This window comes from Natator depressus, chromosome 7 (assembly GCF_965152275.1).
Source record: "Natator depressus isolate rNatDep1 chromosome 7, rNatDep2.hap1, whole genome shotgun sequence".
Classification (NCBI taxonomy): domain Eukaryota; kingdom Metazoa; phylum Chordata; order Testudines; family Cheloniidae; genus Natator; species Natator depressus.
Window position 1 is genome coordinate 113,679,501 of NC_134240.1, and position 10,164 is coordinate 113,689,664.

Here is a 10,164-nt window from a genome sequence, read left to right on the forward strand (position 1 = left end):
CTATTCTGGCTGTCACCCTTGCAATGGAATTGCCTCTAATATGTCTGAGTAAAAGAAAAGCTCTTTCCCAAAGAAGAAAAAATAATTTGATTTATTTTAAAATATGTTGTGTGACTTGAAAAAGCATAAATGTAATTAAATGCTCACCAACCTGGTGTATTAACTGTGATGTTGAAATAATTGTCTCTCTTCTAAATGAGGTATATGATCTAACTGTAGTAATCTGAGCAACCTTCCAAAAGAAATACTTGTCTTATCGTGTATGGTGCAATATGTGATGTTAGACTTGAGTGTTTTTTCTTTTAAAGGCTGGAGGGCCAGGTTTTGATCTCACACACCTATAAACTTGAAATGATTCCATTGAAATCAGTGGAGCCATTCCAATTTATACTAGTATAAATGAGATCAGAATCTGACCCATAAAAACTATGTCACTGTGCAGTGTTTATAAATGATACAGACTTTTTTGAGAGGTATCTTATGTTACCCCATTTCATGTAAAATGAGTATTGTTTCTCTAGAAAAGAGGCCAAAATTTTCACTACTTTGAAGTTAATGGGAAATCTGAGTTTTCAACATCTCTGAAAATTAGGCCACTTTTTAAGGTCTATCCACATGGATATAGGTGCCTAAATTTAGGCACACAGATCTACGTTAATATTTGTGTTGGATGTAATGAATGAGTTAAGTTATAATTAATGACAATTTTTATCATTTCTTTAGTAATACCCAGTAAAGGGTGTCACGGGGCAAGGCCAGATGGCTATAGAAAAGTAGTGGGAGATAGATATATTAGCTCCAGGCTAAACAAATCCCTGGTACCAGGATAAGTGAAATGGCAGCTGCTCCAGGTCAATTAAGACACCTGGGGCCAATTAAGAACTTTCCAGAAAGCAGGGAGAAGGCTAGGTTGACTGGGACACCTGAAGCAAATCAGGGGCTGGCTGAAACTAGTTAAAAGCCTCCCAGTTAGTCAGGTGGGTGTGCATGTCAGGAGCTGTGGGAGGAAGTTGTGCTGTTGGAGAGGCTGAGTAGTACACACCATATCAAGCACAAGGAAGGAGGCCATGAGGTAAGGATGAAGTGGAGCTTGAGGAAGTGAGGGCTGCTGTAGGGGAAGTAGCCCAGGGAATTGTACATGTCATGTTTCTAAAAGGTCAGCTACCATAGCTGATACTATTAGGGTCCCTGGGCTGGAGCCCGGAGTAGAGGGTGGGCCCGGGCTTCCCCCATCCCCACCTTTGCCCCCTGATTAATCACTGAGACTGGGAGACAACAGAGACTGTGCAAGGAAGGATAACTTCTCCTCATCTCCCTCGCTGGCTTATGATGAAAATGGCTCAGTAGACTCTGACCCTTGTCTCTAGAGAAAGAAGGGTTACGTGCATGGTCATGGTGAGCCTCTGAGGCGAGCGAAATCCGCCAGGAAACGCGGGACCCATGGAGGCAAGGACAGAGCTCTTTCACAAGGGATATAAGGTAAGTGAATTTTCCTGAGCTTTCCCTTCAGAGTAATAAAATACTTTATAAATTCATATTAGTTTCAAGAAAGTTGCAATCCAAGACCCTAATCCTGTAAACACTTACACAATTGCATAATTTAAGAATGTAAGTATAGCAGGATTAGGTGTTGTGTATCATGGATATTTATCTGTGTGTTAATGGTGATTATGTTTTAGATCAAAAGGTTGGAATTAGTCAGTACAGATATGCTGATGTATTGTGCATGTATGTTTTAGTAAAAAGTGTAATATCAACATGCTGTTCAGGTCATAAAGTTTAAAATAAAAAGCTTCTGTCTGGGAGACTGTTTAATATTTTTGATCAAACTGAAAAGAGAATATGAAAGGGACTGATAGAGAAATTGTGTCATTGTAAATTTAATGGAGGAGGAGGATTTGCAAATTAAGAATTGTAAGGAGATAAGTTTCTCCTGCCAGTTTATGCATGTTCTCATTGAGGCATTGTCTCTGATAAGAAATATTTATTAATTTTGGAAGGATCAGTCTGCACTGGCGTGATCGTCTATGGTACCACTGGCTGAAATCTGGAGCATATCATGAAAGACATTTAGCACAAAACACCTTTTCTATTTCTTGGCATTTGAAAGTCACTTCTTGCCAGGGGTGCTGATGATAGAAACCATATATTTGGTGTATGTTGTTACTACTTCAAGCCACAGGGTACGACAGCACCCCTAGTTCCAGCACCTCTGCTTGTTGTTGCTCCTTGCAGCTGTTACTCAAGATCCTGTCTAGTGGCTTGACTTTTCTGTTCATAGCAGAGTTTGTGTGATCTTGCGTATTTGATTCTTTATCCTGAATATCTATTACATAATGTTACATACTGCAGTTTCTTTGAGTTACCTTGTCCAGGTTACAAATGATAAATGGTTTATATAATGACGTTAATTAAATACATTATACAAGACAAATGTTGCATAGCTATTAATTGAGAATAGATGTATGAATTCAAAATTGATCACAGAGGATTTATAGCTATTAGATTATCACTTATACATAGCCATTGAGGTTTATGGTGCTTTGCAGATGAATAAAACACCGAGGGTGAAATCTTGGCTCCATTGAAGTCAATGGGAGTTTTGCTATTGACTTCAGTGGAGCCAGGATTTCATCCCACTTTTCTTAGCTTTGACTGGATAAAACCTGACAAGAACACAGGAGGAGATGATAAAATGAGAATAAGATTTGCACAGTAGAAGGTCATGCGGTTGTTGGTTTTTGTACAGCACCCACAGTGCTAGCCTTCTTTGTAACATTTATTCTACATTCATTTTAAGTATGTTGGCATTGGAGCAGGATCAGTGCTGGGGGAGAGAGTCAAAGGATGGCCTGGAATTGGCTTTGAACGCAAGCTGTGATAGTCAGAGAGTATTTGAAGGTAGCAGGAGTATCTCTTTAAAGCCCCAGTCCAGAAAAACACTTACTGTACTGTAGCAGGTTTCAGCTGGAGGCCAGCAGGCCTAGTGGGCAGGCCGCAGCTCGACAGATCATCCACTCCTGAAAGTCCTGGGATGGGCTTGCCTGGCAGTCAGCAGGCCTAGTGGTCTGTCGTTCCCTGCTTCTCCAGAGTTCTCCCAGCTGCACCAGAGCTGGGGGGAGAGGGTAGAAGAAAGTTGGGGAACTGTGCCCTTTCTCTCCACTGGGTCCCATGGGGGAGAGACATGGAGTGTTTCAGTCACCTCTTCCTGGTGCACCTGATCAGCCTCCTCTGGGCCGCTTCCCACCTCCCCACTCTCTTCAGTTTGGGGCATGGTCACAGCCCCCATCCACCCCTAGCAGGGAGTTTCCAGTCACTCGTAGCAGCTCAGTTGGTCAAATAAGTATTCTCCAGCTCTCTTCCCAGTGTTCAGTTATTCTCCCTCAACAGGGAGTGGGGAAGGGAAAAGGGTCAGTCCCCTAGCCTGCCAGATGGCATCTTACCCACAGTCTAGACCCTTCTCTTGTGGATTGCTCTGTCCCCAGAATCTTCAAACTGACTTCCTCCCTTCAGACAGTTTCTCCTCTATTCTTTCTCCAGGTTGGCTATCAAAGTCCCCTTTTGAGCAGATGCTCTGTTTGGAGTATGCACTGTAGCTGCTGAGAGGCAGAGCCCTCTTGGCCTACTACTGCTCCTTTACTCCTTTAGTCGCTGTCTGGGGACTGTAAGCCCCATCACACTTACCTAGGAGCTTAGCTTTAGGAACATGAGAAGTCACAATGAGCAGGACTGGGGACCAGAGTAATATAGAGACATACTTAGGAGAGTTCAAATGAAGTGTGACACTCAGATTGAAACCAAAATAGGAATAAAGGAAATATTTTAGGGTAGCAAAACATTGCCGTTGTTGCTGAATGGGGCTGATTGTCAGAGAATCATTCTGAGATGAAAGGAACTTGTAACGGTTCCATTTAGTCCAACTCTTTTCATGAATATCAGAGTGATCTCAACCCCACATCATTCCTAATAAGTGGGAGGCAAATCTAGTTTTGTATATCTCCAGTGAAATTAATTTTGCAATTTATTCCCTAAATATCTTTTCCTTTCCCTGACTACACCCGAGGACTTATAATTGTGTCTGAAAACATTTCTAACTGCTGTTGTAACAATAAGAACAAAGGAATCTTCATGCTGAATCAGAGCTGTGGTCTGTCTCTATTCCAGTACCCTGTCTCTGGTGGTGGCTGGTGCTTCAGAGGATAGTGCAAGGAAGCTTGAAATACACAGTTATAAAAAATCTGCCCATAGGGGAAGTTTCTTCCTAGCCCTCATTACCAACTTCCAGTTTCTACTGCTCTTACTAACATTGATTAGTACCTTATAGGAGTCTCATTGACTTCAATGGGGCCTACATGTGGAATAAGGTACTTTTCAATGCAAGGATGCTACAATTTGGTTCTTAGTTGGTTGGCTAATGCCCTGGTACATCAGGGTTTATAGCCTTTCTTTAAAAAAAGCCTCGGTCATGTAATTGTGGATGTTTTCATCATACAGATAAATATCTAATCCTTTTTTGAATTTTAAAATTCCTTTTCTCAGTTTTCAAGTTGTCATGGACTTTCAGTGATTGCCCTCTTGATTTCTGTACTGATAGCACCCAATTTACCTTTTCTTTTCTATTCATAGCTTTGCGTTTATATTTCAGTTAGTTCAAGGCATTAGCACTTGGCCTCTGCCACCCACTCAGTTAGGATCCATTAGCTGTTCTTACCTGTGACTCACTTCATAGACTCAAAGAGGTTGGTCTTGTGAATAAAGCACCCATGGGCTTGTCTACACTTGACATTTGTTGCAAGTTGAATGATTTTGCATTAAAATAACCTGTATCCACAAACACATTTTTTGTTGCAAATATTAACTCACTTTGAAAAAGGGCTTACTGAGCCTCAGGAGCTCTGGGTTCAATTCCTGGTTCCGCCACACACTTCTTGTGTGATCTTGGGCAAGTCACATAGCCTGCCTCACTTGCCCATGTGTAAAATGCTTCCCTTACTGACACAGGAGTTGAGCATAAATTCATTAATGTTCAAGTTGCTTAGATTCTATGGTAACTATTATCATATTGTGGTAGTCTCTAGGATCCCAAGCTAAGAACCAGAACCCCATTGTGCTAGACGCTGTACAAACAGAACGAAAAGACAGTCCCTGCCCCCAAAGAGTTTATAATGGGGGCAACATATGTATCTAGGTAGAAAGGGACTACTTTAAAGAGTTTTCGTTGTTTTCAAAAAGGACTAATTCAGAGTTTAAATTTATTAACTGCTCTTAACTCATCAGTTACTGCCCTAGAAATTAGTTAATACCTTTCTGACTATGGTTGAAATATTAAAAATAACTGCTCAAATGAGGTGTAAAAGGTTAATACTAATGAAAAAACACTCACACACTGGAATTCCTTACATCACATGAGTCATCTCTCTAGCACTATGGACAAATTCATTGTTCCTATTGAGTCTGTTCTAATTAGTCATCAACTGTGTTTCAGGCCTGGTCTACACCAGGGGAGGAGATGGATCTAAGTTACGTAACTTCAGCTACGTCAATAACATAGCTGAAGTCGACGTACTTAGATCTACTTACTGTGGTGTCTTCACTGTGGTAAGTTGACAGCTGACACTCCCCTGTCGACTCCGCCTGCGCCTCTCGCTCCGGTGGAGTACCGGAGTCGATGGGAGAGTGCTCGGCGGTCGATTTATCATGTCTAGACTAGACATGATAAATCAACCCCCGCTGGATTGATCGCTACTCATCAATCCAGCGGGTAATGTAGACAAGCCCTTAGTATTTCCCAAAAGAGCTGACTTAGAGGAACAGTTTCATTTTAGGGTCCAGCTGATTCCCCTCCTGCAGGGGAAAAAGTGTTTATAAATTCCCCATGCATTTAAATGCACGTAGAATCCAATGCATTCTCCCCTCTGTGGGGAGGGTTTAGTATAGGAAGGGAAGGGAAGATTGAGTCAGGAGAGGCAAGGAGTGTGTGGTCCTCCTGTATTAGTCTAGATCAGTGGTTCCCAAACTTGTTCCGCCGCTTGTGCAGGGAAAGCCAGTACGTCCCTTGGCCTGCGCTGCTTCCAGCAGCTCCCATTGGCCTGGAGCAGTGAACCGCAGCCACTAGGAGCCGCGATCGGCCGAACCTGCGGACGCGGCAGGTAAACAAACTGGCCTGGCCCGGCAGGGCTTTCCCTGCACAAGCCGCAGAACAAGTTTGAGAACCACTGGTCTAGATCTCAATGATCCATGCAGAAATCCAATCCCAACCACAAAGTTCTTAGGGCGCCCATGTGATGCACCTAGTTAACATTTTAAACTCTTTGTATCCCTTGGCTTTTGCAGGTATCTCATGTCCTTTACACTACAGCACAGAAGATACAATATGGAATTGAGCAATTTGGGGGTTATAGCGCTCTGACTGGGACAGCTGAGGATTATAAAATGTAGAGTGATCTGTGCAAGAATGATTATTCCTGAATCAGATCATTCAGGCGGCCTGAAATTTTCATAAGTTTTACCAAATATTTCCAAAAAGCTAACCATCTCCTTTCGGAAAATTGACCACCAAAGCACCAGCAAGCAGACTCTAACTTTCAGGCGGCAGGCAATACTGTTTGAGTTATTGCAAAACACCAAACAAGAAAAGCAATCCCACATTAGCACTGGAGAAGTAGAAAGCCCCCCTCACATTTGCTGAATGACTTGTTGAGTGTGTCTCTGTAACCAGGGGTTGTGCTATCCCACGCCATATGTTGAAATCAATTGTAGATGAGGCCTGGCAAATTCTGATAAAATTTGTGACTCATCTGTGATTTTTTTGTTTCCAGAATGATCTGCACAGCTTCCATGTCTCATGCTTCCTCCTCTTCTGTTCCCAATAAGGGTATCCCCAGAGGGACGGAAAGCAGCTCTTCATTTCTTGGCAGGAGGCCAGGCAATTGGAACAGGAAGAAATGGATCTTTGTACTTCCCCCTGCAGGGGGCTTGGCAGCAAGTAGTAGGCAAGGGGCCCTGAAAACGAAAACAAAGAAGTAAGTGGAACCTGAGACATCTGTGAAAACTGACACAAACCCAGTCTTATCCATAATACACTACAGCCTCCTAATACATACTGCTCTTTAACTGATTTACAAATTGACATATAAGGGAACAATGAACATGATTCTTTACCTACCCAAAGCTATCCAATGGCCAGTATGCAAGGAGTTAGTGTTCTGAGCTCACTCTATTTTAAACAGTTTTTCAGATTTTAAAAAAAAGTCACAAGTAACACTGACATCTTCTCTGGTGGTTTCAGCAAAGAAGGCCCAGGGCTGAATTAAATATACTAAATGCCCCCCTTCTTGCCCCTAGTAAGTTGCCTCTCCCGATCAGGGCAAAGGCATGAGGCAGGGAGGTTTTTTTTAGGGAATTTTGCATGTTTGCACTCAGTGCTCCATCTCGTCTGTTGGCTAGAAGAATGTTGTTTTAAGTGTTTTAAGATCACTGGCACTCATTTAAAACATACTAAGAAATTCATATGGAAAATGGAGGCATTTTAAATGCTTTTGCTGTAACTGCTTAATGTACAAATGATGCTGTGGTTGCAAGTTTAAAAGCTTGTAATATTGTCATATCAGTTCTACTGGTTTTAATCCAGTAATGCTTTCGATTAGAACAAAAGCCTTATTGTGCTAAAGTAAAGTGAGTAACAAATAAAAGGGAAAAGCTAGAAGTAGATTTGATGGCTAAAATGACCTTTATTGTTTCAAGATTACAGTAACAAAGATGATAGCTGGAAGGGGAAAAAACCCACAGGAGAGAGTCACTGTACTTGCACTACATTTTGTATTAGTTTTCAGGATATGGGAGGTGAAATAGATGCAAGGGAATATTCTGTCTTAAAATGAGACATAGGGATAGCTGAACCATTACTGCCTATAGCCTTATCTGTCAATTTCACGGCCTCTTGACATCTTCAAATGTTCCTCATACATTATATACAAAAAGTAATAACATTGGCATGGAAGCTTGCCACTGCCAAATTGCATCTCCTTTATTGTTCATAGTCCTGTCAGGTCAAGTTGAGTCACTGAAAACAATGGCTCTTTGTATGTATCTTTACTCCCTAATCACACAGCTTTTGGTTTCCAAATTTTTGTAGCACTCCCTGGTTGGAAAGTATCTGTTTAAACAGGATACTTTCACTCTTTTGTAAACATGTTTCCGTTAGTGAAAGCGACATCATGGGAACTGGTAAAAGCCAGTCAGGAGCAGATAATGCATATAGACTTTAAGAAAACAGTATTTCTCTCTCAATAAGATGATGTTTTGGAAGTTTTAATGCTCAATGTAATCTTAAAATTTTAAATTGGGGACTAATCAAAAATTGTTAAAAGGATTTAAAAATATACCCATCTTGCCAGCTTTAGTCTCCTTTGAAAACTGCTATGTAACAAAGCATCTTGCAAAATATAGTATTCACATAAAGCAAGGGGATTGCCAGTTTGTCATCATATGTAAATTATCTCCCTGGACTCAGTGGCATAGAAAATACATTCATTTAAGAAGAAAAAAATTTGGCAAACCTTAGGCTTGCTCCTGCTCCCATTGAAATCAGTGGCAAGACCGCCATTGATTTCAATAGAAGTGGGATAGAGTCTCTGTTTTATGGTGTCAAAAGACAACTGTATTTGAATTTTTGGAACTGATGCAGCCCTGAAAGTCCATGCCTTTAAGGGTATTCCAAACCTTTCCCCATTTGTTTGAGACCCATAGCAACAACACATAAATGGCAAGTGTTGAATACTGAAGAGAGTTTACTATTCAGAAAATTAAGATTTTAAACAAGTGTATCCTGTTGTACAAAAAGTTTTTGCTCAGGCTTAATTTTTCCAAAAGGACTGGTTCCAGCACCCTTTCAGATGAGTGACTGGATCACCTTTGGATTCCTTTTACAATGAACATATAATGCAGTAATGTTATCAAAAGTAGGAGAAATAATTTTAAAATCATACCACAAATGCACCTTGAGTCTCTCTTTGGAATAAGAGCTATTGCACCGAATAAACTACACTTGAGTATTTTTTAAAAAAAAATTTCTGAGGCCCTGAAGCAAAGTTTCCATTTACTGTTCCTTCCAAATGGAACAATATAGATTAGCCATTTCCCCCATAAACTAGAATGTGAACATACACTAAATGGGGCATAAAAATGATGACAAAGCCACTAAAGCTGAGAGGACTGTGGTTCTGATTCTCCTGTAACTTATATTGTTGTAAATCAGGTGTAATTTTTTGAAGTCAGAGGAGTTCTACTGGTCTAAAACATGTAAGCAAGAGAAGAATCATCTCCAGGGTCCAATGCGTGATAGTTCTTCATATAAAAAACATTAATGTAATGCAAATTAGCACATTTGTAACACTTCATTAGTGAGATTACAATCTCCGAGTAAATTTAGAATGACACTATTGAAGGCTATAAAGTTTCTCCAGGTTTACATGAGTGAAACTGAAAGCAGTCTCTGGCCTCATGTCAGCAAATTCTGTGTGAAATGAAAATAATAATAAGAAAAGCAGTTATGTACTTGTAACTGGTGGAACTGTGTGCTAAACTAAGAGTATGTCTACACTATGAAATTAGGTCAATTTTATAGAAGTCGATTTTTAGAAACTGATTTTATACAATCGATTGCATATGTCCACACTAAGCGCATTAAGTTGGTGGAGTGCGTCCTCACTACCGTGGCTAGCATCGAGTTACAGAGCGGTGCACTGTGGGTAGCTATCCCACAGTTCCTGCAGTCTCTGCTGCCCATTGGAATTCTGGGTTAAGCTCCCAGTGGCTGATGGGGCAAAAACATTGTCACGGGTGGTTTTGGGTACATGTCGTCAGGCCCCCCTCCCTCCCTCCCTCTGTGAAAGCAACGGCAGACAATTGTTTCGCACCTTTTTTCCTGGGTTACCTGTGCAGACGCCATACCATGGCAAACATGGAACCCACTCAGCTCACCGTCACCGTACGTCTCCTGGGTGCTGCTGGCAGACGCAGTACTGCATTGCTACACAGCAGCAGCTCCTTGTCTTCGCGGCAGATGGTGCAGTAGGACTGATAGCCATCATACGTCTCCTGGGTGCTCCTGGCAGACCTCAGTGAGGTCCATCAGGAGCGCCTAGTCAGACATGGCTATTCTCC

At 41.4% G+C, this 10,164-nt stretch overlaps 1 protein-coding gene across 1 annotated transcript in view; it reads left to right on the plus strand.

Annotated features, from left to right (window-relative positions):
• Positions 1-6,983, plus strand: part of LOC141991359 (guanylate cyclase 2G-like) — a 120,492-nt gene extending 113,509 nt beyond the window's left edge. The window contains exon 23 of the mRNA XM_074959654.1: positions 6,874-6,983. The gene's annotated coding sequence lies outside the window, so the exon portion shown is untranslated. The remainder of the gene's footprint in view (positions 1-6,873) is intronic.
• Positions 6,984-10,164: the final 3,181 nt, after the last annotated feature.